Source organism: Myxocyprinus asiaticus, chromosome 24, assembly GCF_019703515.2.
Source record: "Myxocyprinus asiaticus isolate MX2 ecotype Aquarium Trade chromosome 24, UBuf_Myxa_2, whole genome shotgun sequence".
Taxonomy (NCBI): domain Eukaryota; kingdom Metazoa; phylum Chordata; class Actinopteri; order Cypriniformes; family Catostomidae; genus Myxocyprinus; species Myxocyprinus asiaticus.
Window position 1 is genome coordinate 44,711,393 of NC_059367.1, and position 15,599 is coordinate 44,726,991.

The window sequence follows — 15,599 nt, forward strand, 5'->3', positions numbered from 1 at the left end:
CATGTCATCAATTAAGATTTCTGGAAATGTGTTTTATTCAGAATGGAATTCAAGTGTTTTTGTCATTGAAGACATATTGTAAGTGCCTCACTGTAACCTAAATTTGAGTCTTTTTTTTTAAGGAGAGACAATTAAAAAAAACGTCTTGGTTACTGTTGTAACCTCCGTTCCCTGATGGAGAGAACAAGACGTTGTGTCCCTCTTGCCACAACACTGAACGCTGAAATGGCTGGGACTCTGTCACGGCTCCTCAGCACAAACCTGAATGAGTTGCAAGCCGGCTCCTTTTAGACCTGTATGTCCTGGGGAGTGGCATGCAAATTCCACTCGCCAATTCTCACTGGCCTTTTCTCAAATATCAGAGGTGTTTGGGGCTCCCAAGCGCGACCCCTAGTGTCACTACATCAACACAATATCTCCTTCCCTCCATCAGGGAACAGAGGTTACAACAGTAAACAAGACGTTCCCTATCTGTCACTCACTCGCCTTTGTGTCAATGTAGTGACACTAGGGGTCCCTATACAACACGCCACAACCAGCTCAACTGTGTTACGTGGATCGGCGGTGCAGGTGCAGGCAGGCCACTACGTACCTAGTAGCAAGTGCATCCGGCCCCATCGTAACCTTCCCAACGCCCCACATACGTTGCATGGTCCCTCGTACCCCAAGGGGGGGGGACAAGACGTTCTTATGCCACACCAGCCGCTTCGGCCTTTTCTCTTCTTTTTCTCCCACGAAAATGAGAACTGATTCAGCTGGGGCCAGATGTATTCATGTCGAGGAAGGTGTTCTTTTTCCCCATAGGGAAAAGACACCGTGGAGACCACATCCTGCCAGAAGGGGAGGTTAACATGTGGAGAATACGTCACATGGACTTACCAACCGAAAGTACCACGTATGAAAAGAAGCCCCCGTGGAAAGTCCTACCCGGAGGGGAGGAACTCTACAAACGCAGCGACTGGAGGCAGAGCAGGCTCTGCCCAAGGGAAGACACGGGTTTGCCGTCAGGGAAACCGTACCATGGAAAATACGTCACATGGGGTTACCAACAGGCAACCAACACACATGGAGCACCTATCCCAGTACAGGGGCTGACCTGACAGGGCATACTAACACAAGTCCTGGGCCTGGCATCGAATTCCTCCACCAAATTTGCCTGCTGCAGGGCTGAGGAGGAAAGACATCCAGGGTTCACTGGTCCCAGGAACTCATGTGGACGAAAAAAGTGCACATTTTCCCCTGAGGGAGGGGAAAGGCGCTGTGTGCAAGTGGTACACCCAGCCAGCTGCCCGCATACTTACCTGTTCGTACCTACTAACCCACAGGACGAAACTGGCTGAATCTGGAGATTGTAAATTCTTGCAAGGTATTGGGTATCACCCAGCCCACTGCTCTACAGATGTCTGTTAGAGAGGCGCCGTTCACCAAGGCCCAGGAGGATGCCACACTCTGAGTGTGCTCGTACTCCCAGGGGGGATGGCGCACCTTGGACCTGGTATGCCAAAGTGATGGCATCCACGATCTAGTGGGCAATCCTCTGTTTGGAGACAGCCTTCCCCTTCTGTTGTCTCCCAAAACAGACAAAGAGCTGCTCAGAGCGCCTAAAGCTCTCTGTGCGGTCCAAGTAAACATGCAAAGCGTAAAATGGACACAGCAACGACAAGGCTGGGTCTGCCTCCTCCTGGGGCAGCGCTTGCAAGTTCACCACCGCCGGGGAAGGTGTTCTTTTTCCCACAAAGAAAAGACACCGCAGAGACCACATCCTGCCCGAAGGGGAGGTTAACATGTGGAGAATACCCTGCAGTAGGTCCTTCCTGGAAGGGAAGAGCTCTACAGTGCAGCGGCTGGTGGCAGAGCAGAACTCTGCCCAAGGGAAGACACAGATTTACCATCAGGGAAAAATACGTCATATGGGGTTACCGACAGGGAACCACCACATATGGAGCACCTATCCCAGTACAGGGTCTAACCTGACAGGGCATACTAACATGAGTACTGGGCCTGGCATCGAATTCCTCCACCGAATTTGCCTGCTGCAGGGTGCTGAGGGAGGAAAGACATCCAGGGTTCACCGGTCCCAGGAACTCACGTGGATGAAAAAAGCGCACGTTATCCCCTCAGGGAGGGGAAAGGCACTGTGTGCAAGCGGTATACCTGGCCAGCTGCCCACATACTCACCTGTTCGTACTTGCTAACACACAGGACGAAACTGGCTCAACCCGGAGATTATAAAATCTCGCAAAGGTATTGGGTGTCGCCCAGCCCACTGCTCTACAGATGTCTGTTAGAGAGGTGCCGTTTGATAGGGCCCAGAAGGGTGCTATACGCCTAGTGGTGTGTGCTCGTATTCCCAGGGGGGACTGCGCGCCCTGGACCTGGTATGCCAAAGTGATGGCATCCACGATCTAGTGAGCAATCCTCTGTCTGGAGACAGCCTTCCACTTCTGCTGTCCCCCAAAACAGACAAAGAGCTTCTCAGAGCATCTAAAGCTCAAGTGATCATCGAGTGAGTGACAGATAGGGAATGAGTATTTGCTGAATATAAGCAACTTGTGCTTGGTTAAACTTTTGTATATTATTTTATTGAAAATGCCTGTTGAAATCCGTGTATCAAATATGATACAATAGGCTTTTGAGGTAAATCGCTCAATCACTATTACATTCCATTCATGCCCATCACAAAAAAAAAAAACAACAAAAAAAAAAAATCACAGAGCTTTGAAAATTCTGACATATACTTTTTATAAGATATATTTAAAGTGTGAACTAATATTTCTGTGTATTTTTATACATGCAGCCTGCTCTGTCATTACAAAGATCTCATTATTTTACATTACAGACTATTATGATGTCATCTTACCATAAGTTCCTGAGACCCAGCAAAAAAAAAGTTTTACAATTTCCCTTTTTTAAATGTCAATAAAGTGTTTGGTGCATAAAATACATATGATGAAAATTGTTTATTGAAAAAATAATATTTAATTCATATTGTATTTGATGAGCTGAATTGAAATGTGATACAGTTCAATCCATATTTATAGACCAAGGAGAGGAAGTTGTCATGGCCAAACTCTCAAACATTTGGTATCTCTGAAAAGCCCAGGGAGTCCTCTGATAATACCCCAAGATTTACCACTGTAGCATTTATGGGCTAAAAAAAACTTAAATAACAAATGTACTACACAAAAATGAATTGCTGGGCCACAGGAATGAATGAATGAATTAATGTTACATTTATGCCTTTTCTGACACTACGCTCAAAGCACTTTACATATTAAACAAGAGACTCTCCTTAACCACCACCAGTGTACAGCATCCACCTGGATGATGTGATGGCAGCCATAGTGTGCCAGTACACACACCAGCTATTGGTGGAGAGGAGAGAGTACAGTTATATAGCCAATTCAGAGATGGGATTATTAGGAGGCCAAGATTGATAAGGGCCAATGGGGGGAATTTGGCCAGGACACCAGGGTTACACCCCTACTCTTTACAAAAAGTGCCCTGGGATTTTTAGTGACCAAAGAGAGTCAGGGCCTCAGTTTAACATCTCATCCAAAGGACAGTACCTTTTTACAGTATAGTGTCCCCATCACTATACTGGGGCATTAGGACCAACACAGACCACAGGGTGAGCACCCCCTGCTCACCTCACTAACAACTCTTCCAGAAGCAACCTTAATTTTCCCCAGGAGGTCTCCCATCCAGGTACTGACCAGGCTCAACCCTGCTTAGCTTCAGTGGGCAACCAGTCTAAAGCTCCATGGTCCCTTTACAACCATTTTGAAGTGAGACGCAGCAGGAGGATAATGACCTAATGTATTAAAAAAGATACATAAAAATAAAATGTTCAATTTTTTGATTTCTTTTTATAGTTTGTCTAATGGTACTAAAACTGTTAAAAATGTTTAATGTCATATGTCAGGCACTCTCGATAAACATCTGATCATTTATATCTATCATCCCAGGAAAAATGAGATGTAGTATTCCAGAAATCACTTTACTTTCTGTATAGTCACAGTACAGATGCAATGAAAACTCAAAGCGTGTCTCCTGATGAAGCCACACACACATGTGTGAAACAGGTGATTCTCTTTGGATACTATGTTTGTTATATGTTATTTCTGTTAAGGGAATTGTAAAATTAGTGCAGTCCTCTGAGTAGCAGTCTAGCAGCTAAAAGGTTTGTTTACAAATGGAAGCTGTGGACTCCTGCATTTCTCAAAGCTATTTGTGTGTCATACGTTCTTGACCAATCACAGGCTGCAGCACCTCCCACAGTCCCTATATGCTCCAAAAGTACCTACCCCTGAGTAGGACCTAAAAATGTCCCCTAAAACGGGTTTTAGTCCCTGCAGTAGGAATGTCACTCAAGAACCACTGCCCATACCTAGTCTGAAAAGATTTGGTAGTCTGCTGCATCTCACTTCAAAATGGTTGTAAAGAGTGCTCTCATCCTTAAAACATTTATGTGTACAGTTTCCATTTCTGGGTTAATCTCAAGTGGGCTAAAAGATACCTCTCTCTCTCTCTCTCGCTCTCTCTCTCTCTCACACACACACACACACACACACACATCTCTCACTAAATTACAACACAGAAATTGTGGAAGTCGTCACTACTGAGTGAAAACATGCGTGATAGATGCTTGCTGTGTCCCATCATGTGTGACATTAATGCACATTAAGACTCAGCACGTTCACACACACACACACACACACACACACATGTTGGTGCAGCTATCCTTATGAGGACTCTCCATAGACATAATGATTTTTATACTGTACGAACTATAGATTCTATCCCCTAACCCTAACCCTACATGGAAGGGCTCCGATTTACGTCCACTGATGATCACCCGAGCAGTCATCCCATCATGGAACTGGCGGAGGATGTTAACCAATTTATTGTGACAGCCAAACCTGAGGAGGACATCCCATAAGAGCTCTCTTTGCACAGTGTCAAAAGCTTTGGAGAGGTCGATAAAGGCCATAAACAGGTCCTGATGTTGCTCCCGGCACTTTTCCTGAAGCTGCCAGGCTGTGAAGATCATGTCGACCGTACACCTGTTCCTCCGAAATTCACACTGCGATTCAGGCAGCATTGACTCAGTGATGTTACTGATGCGTCTCTGAAGCTACACCCTAGCCAGGACCTTACCAGCAACAGAAAGAAGTAATATGCCCCTACTATTCCCGCAGATGGCCTTGTCACCCTTGTTCTTATAAATGACAACAATGTTTGCATCTCTCCATTGTTGTGGGATGTTCTCATCAGTCCAGGCCTTGGTAATGTACTGGTAGTGGGTGTGCAGACACGTTATCTGCGCCAGGGGACTTGTTGTTCTTAACGAAGAGCTGACAGAACCTCCTGGAAGGTTGGTGTTAGACTGAGGTCATGAATGGGAGGATGTTCAAGCAGTTTGTCCAGGATGGTGGAGTCTGCATCAGAGTCCTGATTAAGCAGGGTGTCAAAGTGTTCAGCCCACCTCAACAGGATACTATCCTGATCCTTCAGGATCTTTAGACCATCTGCTGTCTTCAGAGACGTGACGCAGCGATTTCTTGGGCCGTAGATGGTTTTGACAGCATTATAAAAATTATGCATGTCATTTTTATCAACAAAGGACTGGATTTCATGTGCCTTTTCAGTCCACCATGTTGTTTTTTGCACTTTTCTCTGAGCTGCCTGCCAATGCTGCCTGGTGTTGGTGGATGTAGGGTAATCTAAATTTGTCCGATGTGCTTTGTGCATGTCCTTAAGCAAGTTATGGATGGTGTCTGAGTTATCATCAAACCAGTCTTGGTGGTTCCTGCTCTTATGGCCGATGGATTGGGCTGCTGCATCGTAGAGCGCAGAGCTGATATAGGTCCACTGTTGTTCCATAGTGTTTTCTGGGTTCAGACAAGGTTCCAGCTTGCTTAGTTTCTCAGCTAAGAGGCATCGGACCTCACTTCTGGCTTCTTTTCTTCCCAAGCGGTTGCAATTTAGCTTCTTTTTGTTGGGCTTTTGCAACTGCAGAGGGGGACGCACTTTCATATGTAGCTTGGCCATAATCATACAATGGTCAGTCCAGCACTCTGCACCCCTCATGGCAAGGGTGATGTGAACATCCTTGATGTCACTATGCCTCACAATGATGAAGTCAATCATGTGCCAATGTTTAGAGCGAGGGTGCATCCACAAGGTCTTATACTTGGCCTTCTACTGGAAGATGGTGTTGGTTATGGTAAAGTTATGCTCAGAGCAAAGAGTAAGTAGCCTCATGCCATTTGCATTCACCCTGCAAATACCATGCCTACCTAGTACTCCACCCCATATCCTGTTGTTCTGTCCCACCCTAGCATTAACGTCCCCAAGTAAGAGGATCTTGTCACTCTTAGGGATCCAGCAAAGAGCTTCATCCAGTGCCTGATAAAAGCATTCCTTGGCCTCGTTCTCAGATGGCAAAGTTGGTGCACAGGCACTAAGAAGTGTGGCATACTGCTTCTTTGCCAGGGGGATACGGAGGATCATTAGCCTTTCACTAATGCCAACAGATGTTTCTGTGAGACTTGGTAGAAGGGTGTTCTTGATCACCAGTCCTGCTCCGTGGAGATGTTGTCCACCTGTGGGGAAACCTTTCCAGAAGAAGGTGTAACCCATCCATTCCTCTGTTAGAGAACCTTCATCCAGGAGCCTGGTCTCACTCAGGGCAGCAATGTCAATGTTGTAGCGCCTCAGCTTAGCAGCGATCAGAGCTGTTCTCCGGTGAGGCCTGTCAGAGATGCCATACGAGTCCAGGAGAGTCCTTACATTCCATATTGCCAGTTTTAGGTTATATTGTTTCTTATTTCGACCGCAGTAGTGGAATGACCCGATAGGCGCAGTAACCTATCCAGGTGAGATTGAATGGGCAATTTTTAGGCCACCTTTTCTAAGCCCTTCCCCAATTGGGGAGAGCAGTGTGGTCCCTCAATAGGGCTGCTCAGTCGCACAGGGGTCTGCTGAAAGCAGCTGCCACTCAGTCCCAGCTGCTAGCGACCAAATACCGTACCGCTGTCGTGCAGGGTTCTGACTAGAAGCTCCCAGTCCATTCATACCTGCTCCCATTGCCAGACACCCCATCGCCATCAGACTTCAACCTATGTAAGGTCCAGATATTGTTCACCATGGTCAAAAGTGGAGACCTGCACAAGGAAGGGTTTTAAAGTGCCACAGGATGTGCACCATCTCCAGTAGCACTATCTTCACCATGATGGGGTAAATCCAGTGGCGAGGGGGGACAATTGGTCCCACATCTTGGCTGCAGGAGGCTGCAGTGTCCTTTGTTTGTTAAGGCCCACCTATTGCGCACCACCAGCGCATTGCTTTTCTGTCAGGGTGTGCTCCCTTAGCCTTAGTCTCAATAGACTTACCACAAGGCAGTGGGGCTATTTGCCCATAGCTGGGGCAGTGGTTGACGGGCGCCAGGGCATGTCCACACAGTGGTGGACCTGCACGCCTCATCTCTGGGGCCCTCTGCTGCTCCAAGATCCCTTGTAGTTTAGCCTGGGACCGTGAGATACCCAGTTTCTGTGTGTGGCCCCGGGGAGGCACTGCAGGAGTCTTGGTGGGAGAGGCTCTGTACTGGCAGGAAGAGACTTACACACTCTGCTCCTCTTTTCACCTTCTATCAAGGAGGCTAGCCAGCGGCAATAGCTGTAAGCAGAGAGTAGCAAGCATAGAGCACAATGCGGCAAGCAGTACTACTACACTACTGCACTACTGCACTAGATGCTTCACACGCAACCTGTGTACCGGCTACACACACATATGTGTATGCAGACATACATACCCACAGGTATGTAGACACACACACACACACACACACACACACACACACTCACACACACACACACACAAACACTGTAACCATCTGTTTCTCACCCGATAAATGCACACTCAAAATCACTACCATATAGTACAAATTATCATACACACACACACACACACTCACACACAAGCTCTGTTCTAAACCCAAGAGGTCTGCTGCACATGAAAACATGTCCAGGTCATTTCTTCCTAACATGAAAAGAAATAAGAAATTATATTTTGGCAAAATTACAAATTTACCATTTTTTTAATTATTATTATTGTTTTTGTTTTTAATTTATTGCACTTGACAAGTGGATTTTACAGACATGAGAGACAAATAAACAATACTGTAAGCATGTTTTAAAGTAAACTGCTTTTTTAAAGAATTGTATTGTTTTATTATTTATGAAATATTTAATTGCCAGATAGTCCATTTAGAAATCTTTTTTAGATCATTCACTTTTTACAACAAAACTTAATTTGTATTTTAAACTACATGTTGTCAAATGAACGAACAGTAAGTAACTCTCATGAGTCTCATAAGTACACATAACACAGTAACAGTTCTCGCCGATACTGATACCTGTTTTTTTGTTTTATTTTTTCTGAAATCCATATTGGTTTATTTCAATGTTATCATCAAAATGGTGTCCAAATAAATTAAATAATTAAAACTTTAATCAAACGGAAATAGAACAATTAATTTTAACATAATATTGTATCATTTTTATCAAATCAAGTGCTTTTATTCAGAACCTCACAGCATAATACAAAATACAACATTGGAGTTATTTTTGTCAAATAATATGCTGCATGACAGAATAAGAGATGTGAGATTTTGCTCAAATATTATACAATTACTATTGATTTATTAGTAATAGTAGTAGTATTGCAGTGAATATCACTTAACTATTCAGTAGTGATATATTTCTGTCGTACTTTTTTCCATTTAAATTGAGCTTTTATTTTGAATCCCTTTCCGTTTCTGTGTTTTTAACAAAGGTTTTCACCTCCGGAAAAGCCAGTCACTATGTAACTCAGAGTGATTATTAAACTGCAAATGGCTGCTATTTAATTAAATAAATATGTAGTCTGTATAAAGGGAATTAGCTCTCTGCTCTGTCAATAAGCGCTCTGCTCATGGCCATCTGCCACAAACAGAGTGCGCAATTTTAAGCCAAGGATCTCGTAAAAGCAGCCGGCTTTAGCACAACACCAGCTCCACACATTCACAGGCGCTCACATTTGAAGCACACAGACACAGCACATGCAAACTATATACAGTATATATTTATGTCATTAACTCTCTGTGGTTTAATAATCAAACTAGGAGATACTATGGTTTTAATTTGTGCGCTGAATGTTTACGGAATGACATTCGTACGTCAGATGGTATCAGAGCATTTTTTACGAGTACAAGTGTATGAGTATGGTATCCCTACTGCAAACTGAGACATTCGATGAGCATCGGGACTAGTTAATGAGCTGTTTCATGTAAACACTTGCAACCTTACTGACTGCATGCATACATAGCCCCCTTTAGGACAAAACTGGAAAATTTTACATTATTTAACATCCTGACAAACTGAAAGAAATAAAAAATTGCCCACCAGAGTGGCATATAACACCGTGAAATTAACCTGGCAAATAGAAAATGTAATTTGGCAATTGCCGGGTGTTAATTTTGGAATACTATGATGTAATTTAAAATGTATATAAATTATTATTGTTGTTGTTTTTTCTTTTTTGCATAACTGTAATGAGAATGGGGGGGGGGTAATTTTCATGAAAATAATGCCACAATACAAAAAATCTTAAAAATATGTTCCACTAAGGTCAATCGATGACATTTGACCTTCTAAAGCAGCATCCTAACTGAAATAGAAGCTCATATGTAACTGTTTGGAAATGCTCTACAGAAGGTGTGTCTGACGATGTTAAAGGAATAGTTCACCCAAAAATGAAAAATCTCTCATCATTTACTCCTGTGACATGCACAGAACAGGGGGCAGCAAGGGTGCAAGCCCCTGCCCCTTTTGTTCACAAATCTAAAGGTGCCCTTCTGGTCGTCCAGAAAAAGGGGAGACATTTTAATAATTTAAAATAGTTAAGCAAAAAAATAAAAAATAAAATAAAATAAAAAACGTAATAATCTCACAATAACAGTAATAATGTGTTATGATATTTCTTTGTAAATCGCAGGCATACTAAAGAAAATTAAGTAGAGGTGCCTTTAAGAGCGCGCACTACAGCAGATCAGGGGCAGATTCCAATTGCAAGTGATCCTCCCTATGCCCTATACTCACTCCGAAGTGCAGAGCCCTTGAAGTGGGTACTCTGAAGGAAACATGGCATTACTGTATGAATGTACCCTTCGCTAACAGTCTTATGGTAGGGCCCTTTGAGAAAATACTTTTTTTTTTTTCACTTTCGTTTTGAACGATATTTCGAGTGGCGTCCCCTCCTGCAGCAGTGTTCTTCAAGGAAGCAAATAATACAGTTTGAAGTCGCCCGGAGAATCAAAGTACCATTACCTCAGACAAGAAACAGGTCAGATAAAAAGTCCACTCCATTTATTGTGTTGTAAGTTCATCAAAAGAATAATACTCGATTGCTACTGCATTTCTGACACTGCACACCTGCAGTGTAGACAGATTTATTAATTATAATGGGAGCGGTCACGTCGCTTTCAGTGATAGACATTCAATTCATCTTTTATAGAATACTGAAATAAACTGAAGGAGCTGTCAGGTTCAGCCAAAGCCAGTTTGGTTTTGTTGAAACTAATAAGCCATTAGATTAATCACTTTAAGAAAAATACCATGGTATTACCATTTTTTGGACAAGTAGGCTACCATGATAACCATTCAAAACCATAGTACCATGGTTCCGCCATTTTATTGGGTTAAGGTCCTGTATATTTATAAATATTAATGACAGAATACAGTAAAATAACATTATTTGAATATTAAAAGAAATAAAGAGAAAGTAACATAAGAAGTGTCAGTTATACTGTATAAAGGTGATGACCAGGTCAGAGTGGAAACAGCAGAGATAGGATGAAGTGAGGGAGCAGAGATGAGAGAAAGTGAAAAGAGTGATGATACAAGAAAAACATTAGAGCCCTATAACAAAAAATTACACTGTGCCATTACCAGGGTAATACCATGGTACTGAATGATTATTATTTTCATTGATGATACTGTCACGGTACTCCAAGGCACTTTAAAAAATACCATGATTTTAATATGACACGTGTCATAAACTTTGGGTTATCACAGACCATGTCTGAAAATAAATAAATAAGTGTTATACCATGGTGCTTTTTGTGAGAAATATAACAGAATAGGCTATTATTTGTAATAAAGGAAAAATTTAAAAAATATCTACAGTATATTGTAACACATCAATGGAAAGGAGGCGGCGAGAACCGGCTTGATAATATAAATAATCGTTTAATTATAAACTGAACCAAAAAGACAAACACAAACAGGTGTCGGACAGCTGTCCGTAACTCTCTCTCTGTCGCACTGCCGTCTCCAGACGGCCTTTATCCCTCTCTGGCTAATCAGCCTGTTTAGGAGCCGGGTGTGTAGAATCACGACCCGGCCCCGCCCTCCGCCCTGCCACATTTATATATAAGAAAATGGTTAAATACTCAAAAAGCAAAGAAATTTGTTAAGTATTTATAATTACTACTCATTAAAAAAAATAAAAAATTCTGTGCCCTCTTTTATTCTTCCGCCCCTATCCCTGCTAAGATCTATGCACGTCACTGATTTAGTCACCCTCATGCCATCCCGGATGTGTGTGACTTTCTTCTGCTGAACAATATGAAGAATATTTCAGCTCTGTAGGTCCATACAATGAAAGTGAATGAATGAACTTTGAAGCTCCAAAAAGCACATAAAGGCAGCATAAAAGTATTCCATAAGACTCCAGTGTTTAAATCCATATCTTCAGAAGCAATATGATAGGTGTGAGTGAGAAACAGATCGATATTTAAATCCTTTTTTACTATAAATTCTCCTTCCTGCCCAGTAGGTGCACGAAGAATGCGAATCGTCAAAAACAAAAGAAAGGAATGTGAAAGTGGAGATTTATAGTACAAAAGGACTTAAATATTGATATATTTCTCACCCACACCTATCATATCACTTCTGAAGACATGGATTTAAACACTGGAGTCTTATGGATTACTTTTATGCTGCCTTTATGTGCTTTTTGGAGCTTCAAAGTTCTGGCCACCATTCACTTGCATTGTATGGACCTACAGAGCTGAAATATTCTTCTAAAAATCTTCATTTGTGTTCAGCAGAAGAAAGAAAGTCACACATCTGGGATGGCATGATGGTTAATGATGACAGAATTTTCCTTTTTGGGTCAACTATTCCTTTAATATTGCTTTGAAATCCTTTTGAAACAGAGTTAATGACAAATAATTTGATTACATTTACTGTATAGCACTGTAAAAAGTGAAAATGTGCAGTTGTTACCTTAAGGAGCTTTTTCTAACTGATCCCATAGACTTACATTGACGGAGGGACCCGACCCATATCTTTTGATTCAGTAAGTAACTACCCAGAACACACTAGTAACCAGCTAGCAACCACCCAAAATGCCCTATCAACCACATAGCAATGCACTAAAAACCACTTTGAAAACCTTAGCAACTCTAACATCGTGGTGGTGGTAGGTCGAGCACCACTCACATTTTCTTCAGAAAATCAAGTTATATTTTGAGTGGTTTATTTTAATTTGGTTTTGCCTCATTGAGTGTTTGGTCAGAGTTACATAAAAGCATTACATACTTGCTTACATAAGCCAATCAACATCAATGTGAATGTTCTTTATGGCTAACAGAGAAATGATAAAATAATCCTTCATCTTGTGCATTTCTACAATGATAACCCAATTTATGTTTATTTGTGTGTTGAAGAAGTATATATCTGTGAAAAAATCATTACTGCTGTCTACCTGTGTGTGTGTGTGTGTGTGTGTGTGTGTGTGTGTGAGTGTGTGTGTTTGAGCTGCTATTACCAGATCTCTTCAAAATAGCACCTACTGCCTTATTTGTGGTAACCATAGAGATTGTGTGTGTGTGTGTGTGTGTGTGTGTGTGTGTGTGTGTGTGTGTGTGTTAGGGGGTAAATAATCATTCCACATGTATCTGAGTCATCTGCTCATGAGCTGTGCTGTATGATTTCATGAAAATAAAATTAATGATGGTGATTGCAATGAAAAACCATGGTATAATAGAATCAGATTGAACTTTGCTACTTTGTGTAACTCACCTAGACCAGCAGGTGTCAAAACACATTCTATGTTGTTCTGAATAGGATACTACTACACTACTGCTAGTGTTTCTGCAGTATGTAATACTGGGTTGCTGCTCAGTTTTTAAAATGAAATTTAAGGCCTTTTCCACTACCTGAACAAATAAAATTAATACTGTATGTCCATACCAGGTAATTTAATTAATAAAAAATAAAACAAAACTTATTAAAACGTATCTTTATTTCCTCCAAAAAATTTAATTTAGCTTCGTTTATTAAGAAATGTATTAGGCTAGATCAATTAAGACTGAATGTATTACATTATGAAAGGAAATAAATATAGGCTATATGAGAAAGCTAATTTCTTTTAAAGACATTTAAAAACTTTGAGGCAGATAGTAGTAAGTAAACGAGATATTCCAGCATGTTTGACAAAATATTATTATAATGCACAGCGATATTATTCACACCCCAAAACATCACTTTGTAACGTGGTGGTGATTTTTTATAAAAGAGGCTTAGGATGTAATTGCAGCTTTTTAATGATAAGAAGGAAGAATACAAACAAACTAAATATATACACAAATGCTACAGATTAATATATGAACAAGAACTGACAAGGAGTAAAGGAAACAGGAGGGTATATATACAGAGATGAATAATGAGGGAACAGGGAACAGCTGTGGAAGATGGAGGGCAGGTGAGTGTAATCCAAAAGGTGCATACTGGGAAATGTAGTCCATAAACAAGGGGAAAACTAAACAGTCATTGAAACTGAACTGAAGGTGAGGGAAAAACACAAGGCAGTTCGTGACACACGTAAGGAAGTGAAGTGTGATTGGTTTAACATGTCATATCTGACTGAACGGTTCTTGGCCAGAATAAGTGTACTGGCCTGTTCACTTCAAGCACTGGTGTCGGGTCAGATGATCATGTTGTACGGTGTTTACAGTGAATGGAACTGTTGATTACACTGAAATGGTTCCTTACCTGATTTCTTCAAGCCCTCTTCACGAGTGCGCTTCAGTGTTGTGGTCTCGCGATGTGACATGCGGCACGATCTGCAGTGCACGTTCAAGCCATATTGAGCGCAACAGTGCCCGCCGACATTTTCAGCGGTGTGGGTTCCGGAAATATTTTTCACATTCATTTCTTCCATAGACTTATTATAAAATCCTCCATTAAAGTGTTGTTTTAAGGCAAAAAACTTTCATGAGGGCACGGACTACAGTCCCATGAAGCACTGCGAATGATGTAATCGAATGTAAAACTATGGAAATATATAAAAACTATTGATTTTAGGTTGTTGATTATAAGTATAAGAACAATATAGTTTACGTTTATTGCAAAATATTCTGATATACACAAATATATAAGTAGATTGAGAGTGTAGGGAGAGCAACTTGATTGCGTCATTCAGAGTGAATCTTGGGAGTGGGCGTTGGCTTCCGGGCTTATTTCACGGGCGTTTTTGGCTGCAGTTCTCTGATTGGTGAAGCTTTCTCTGCTGGACCATTGGTAGCTGTTCAAAAGGAATCCCGCTAATAAAGATGATTTTTAAACAATTAAGTTGAAATAACGCATATAGACAGTTGAAGCAATCTTACAACGTGGCTATCATGATTGTTCCCCCTTCTAAGTGCCCTTCGAAAGCTGATTCATCAATGGAAGCATATACCATCGATGAACAACCTCAGAGCTCATGGTAGGTCTGTCCTTAATGGTTTATAAGTTAGCATTGAAAATCAATTAGTTTATGGAAGAAATGAATGGGATTTTGAATTCCGGACCCAGACTGTTGTATTCTAATTCATTTCGGATTCTCCTGTTTCCCCCGAATCCACTTGATAAACTGTAATTTCTTGACACTGTTTCCCGCTCCGATTTAAACAACAAGGTTCTACCTGGTTTTATTGAAGCCCCACCTCCGACTTGGGAAATGACCAATCAGAGTTTAGAATATGGGGTGGCACCTGGGGTGGCCCATCAAATTCTAAGGACACGCCCCTGGATAGAATTACTGATGCCATGATCGATAGAAAATGTTCACAAAAATTCAGTCACCTCCCGCTTTTCTTGGGCAGTAATAGCGTGATGTTAACTACACCAGGCAATTAGCAAAGAGTTTTGTGCATAAAGAGCAATCTATAATGAGCCTAATTTACATACAGTAGAAAGGAGACAATGACTTAAGGGGTCATGGCATGAGGAATCAAATTTTCCTTGATCTTTTGACATAAGAGGTCTTTGAACAATAAAAACATTCTAAACATTTTAGAACTCAAAACTTCCTCCTCACTGCAAAAAGAGCATTTTTTGAAACCAAGCTGCCAAAACAATTCTTTCTCTACTTCCTCCACATTGTGATGTCACACTGTGGTCGAAATTTGCATCTGACCACCACCAAAACAACATGTCAACCACTGCTTTACCTTATCACTTCCGTAGCCCCCCCCCCAGTAGCGGTGAGCAGTGAAATACCAAGTA

The 15,599-nt window shown here is 41.6% G+C and overlaps 1 protein-coding gene across 1 annotated transcript in view; it reads right to left on the reverse strand.

Annotated features, from left to right (window-relative positions):
* LOC127415292 (periphilin-1-like) overlaps window positions 1-15,599 on the reverse strand; it is a 64,728-nt gene that overhangs the window by 2,010 nt on the left and 47,119 nt on the right. The window lies entirely within an intron of this gene.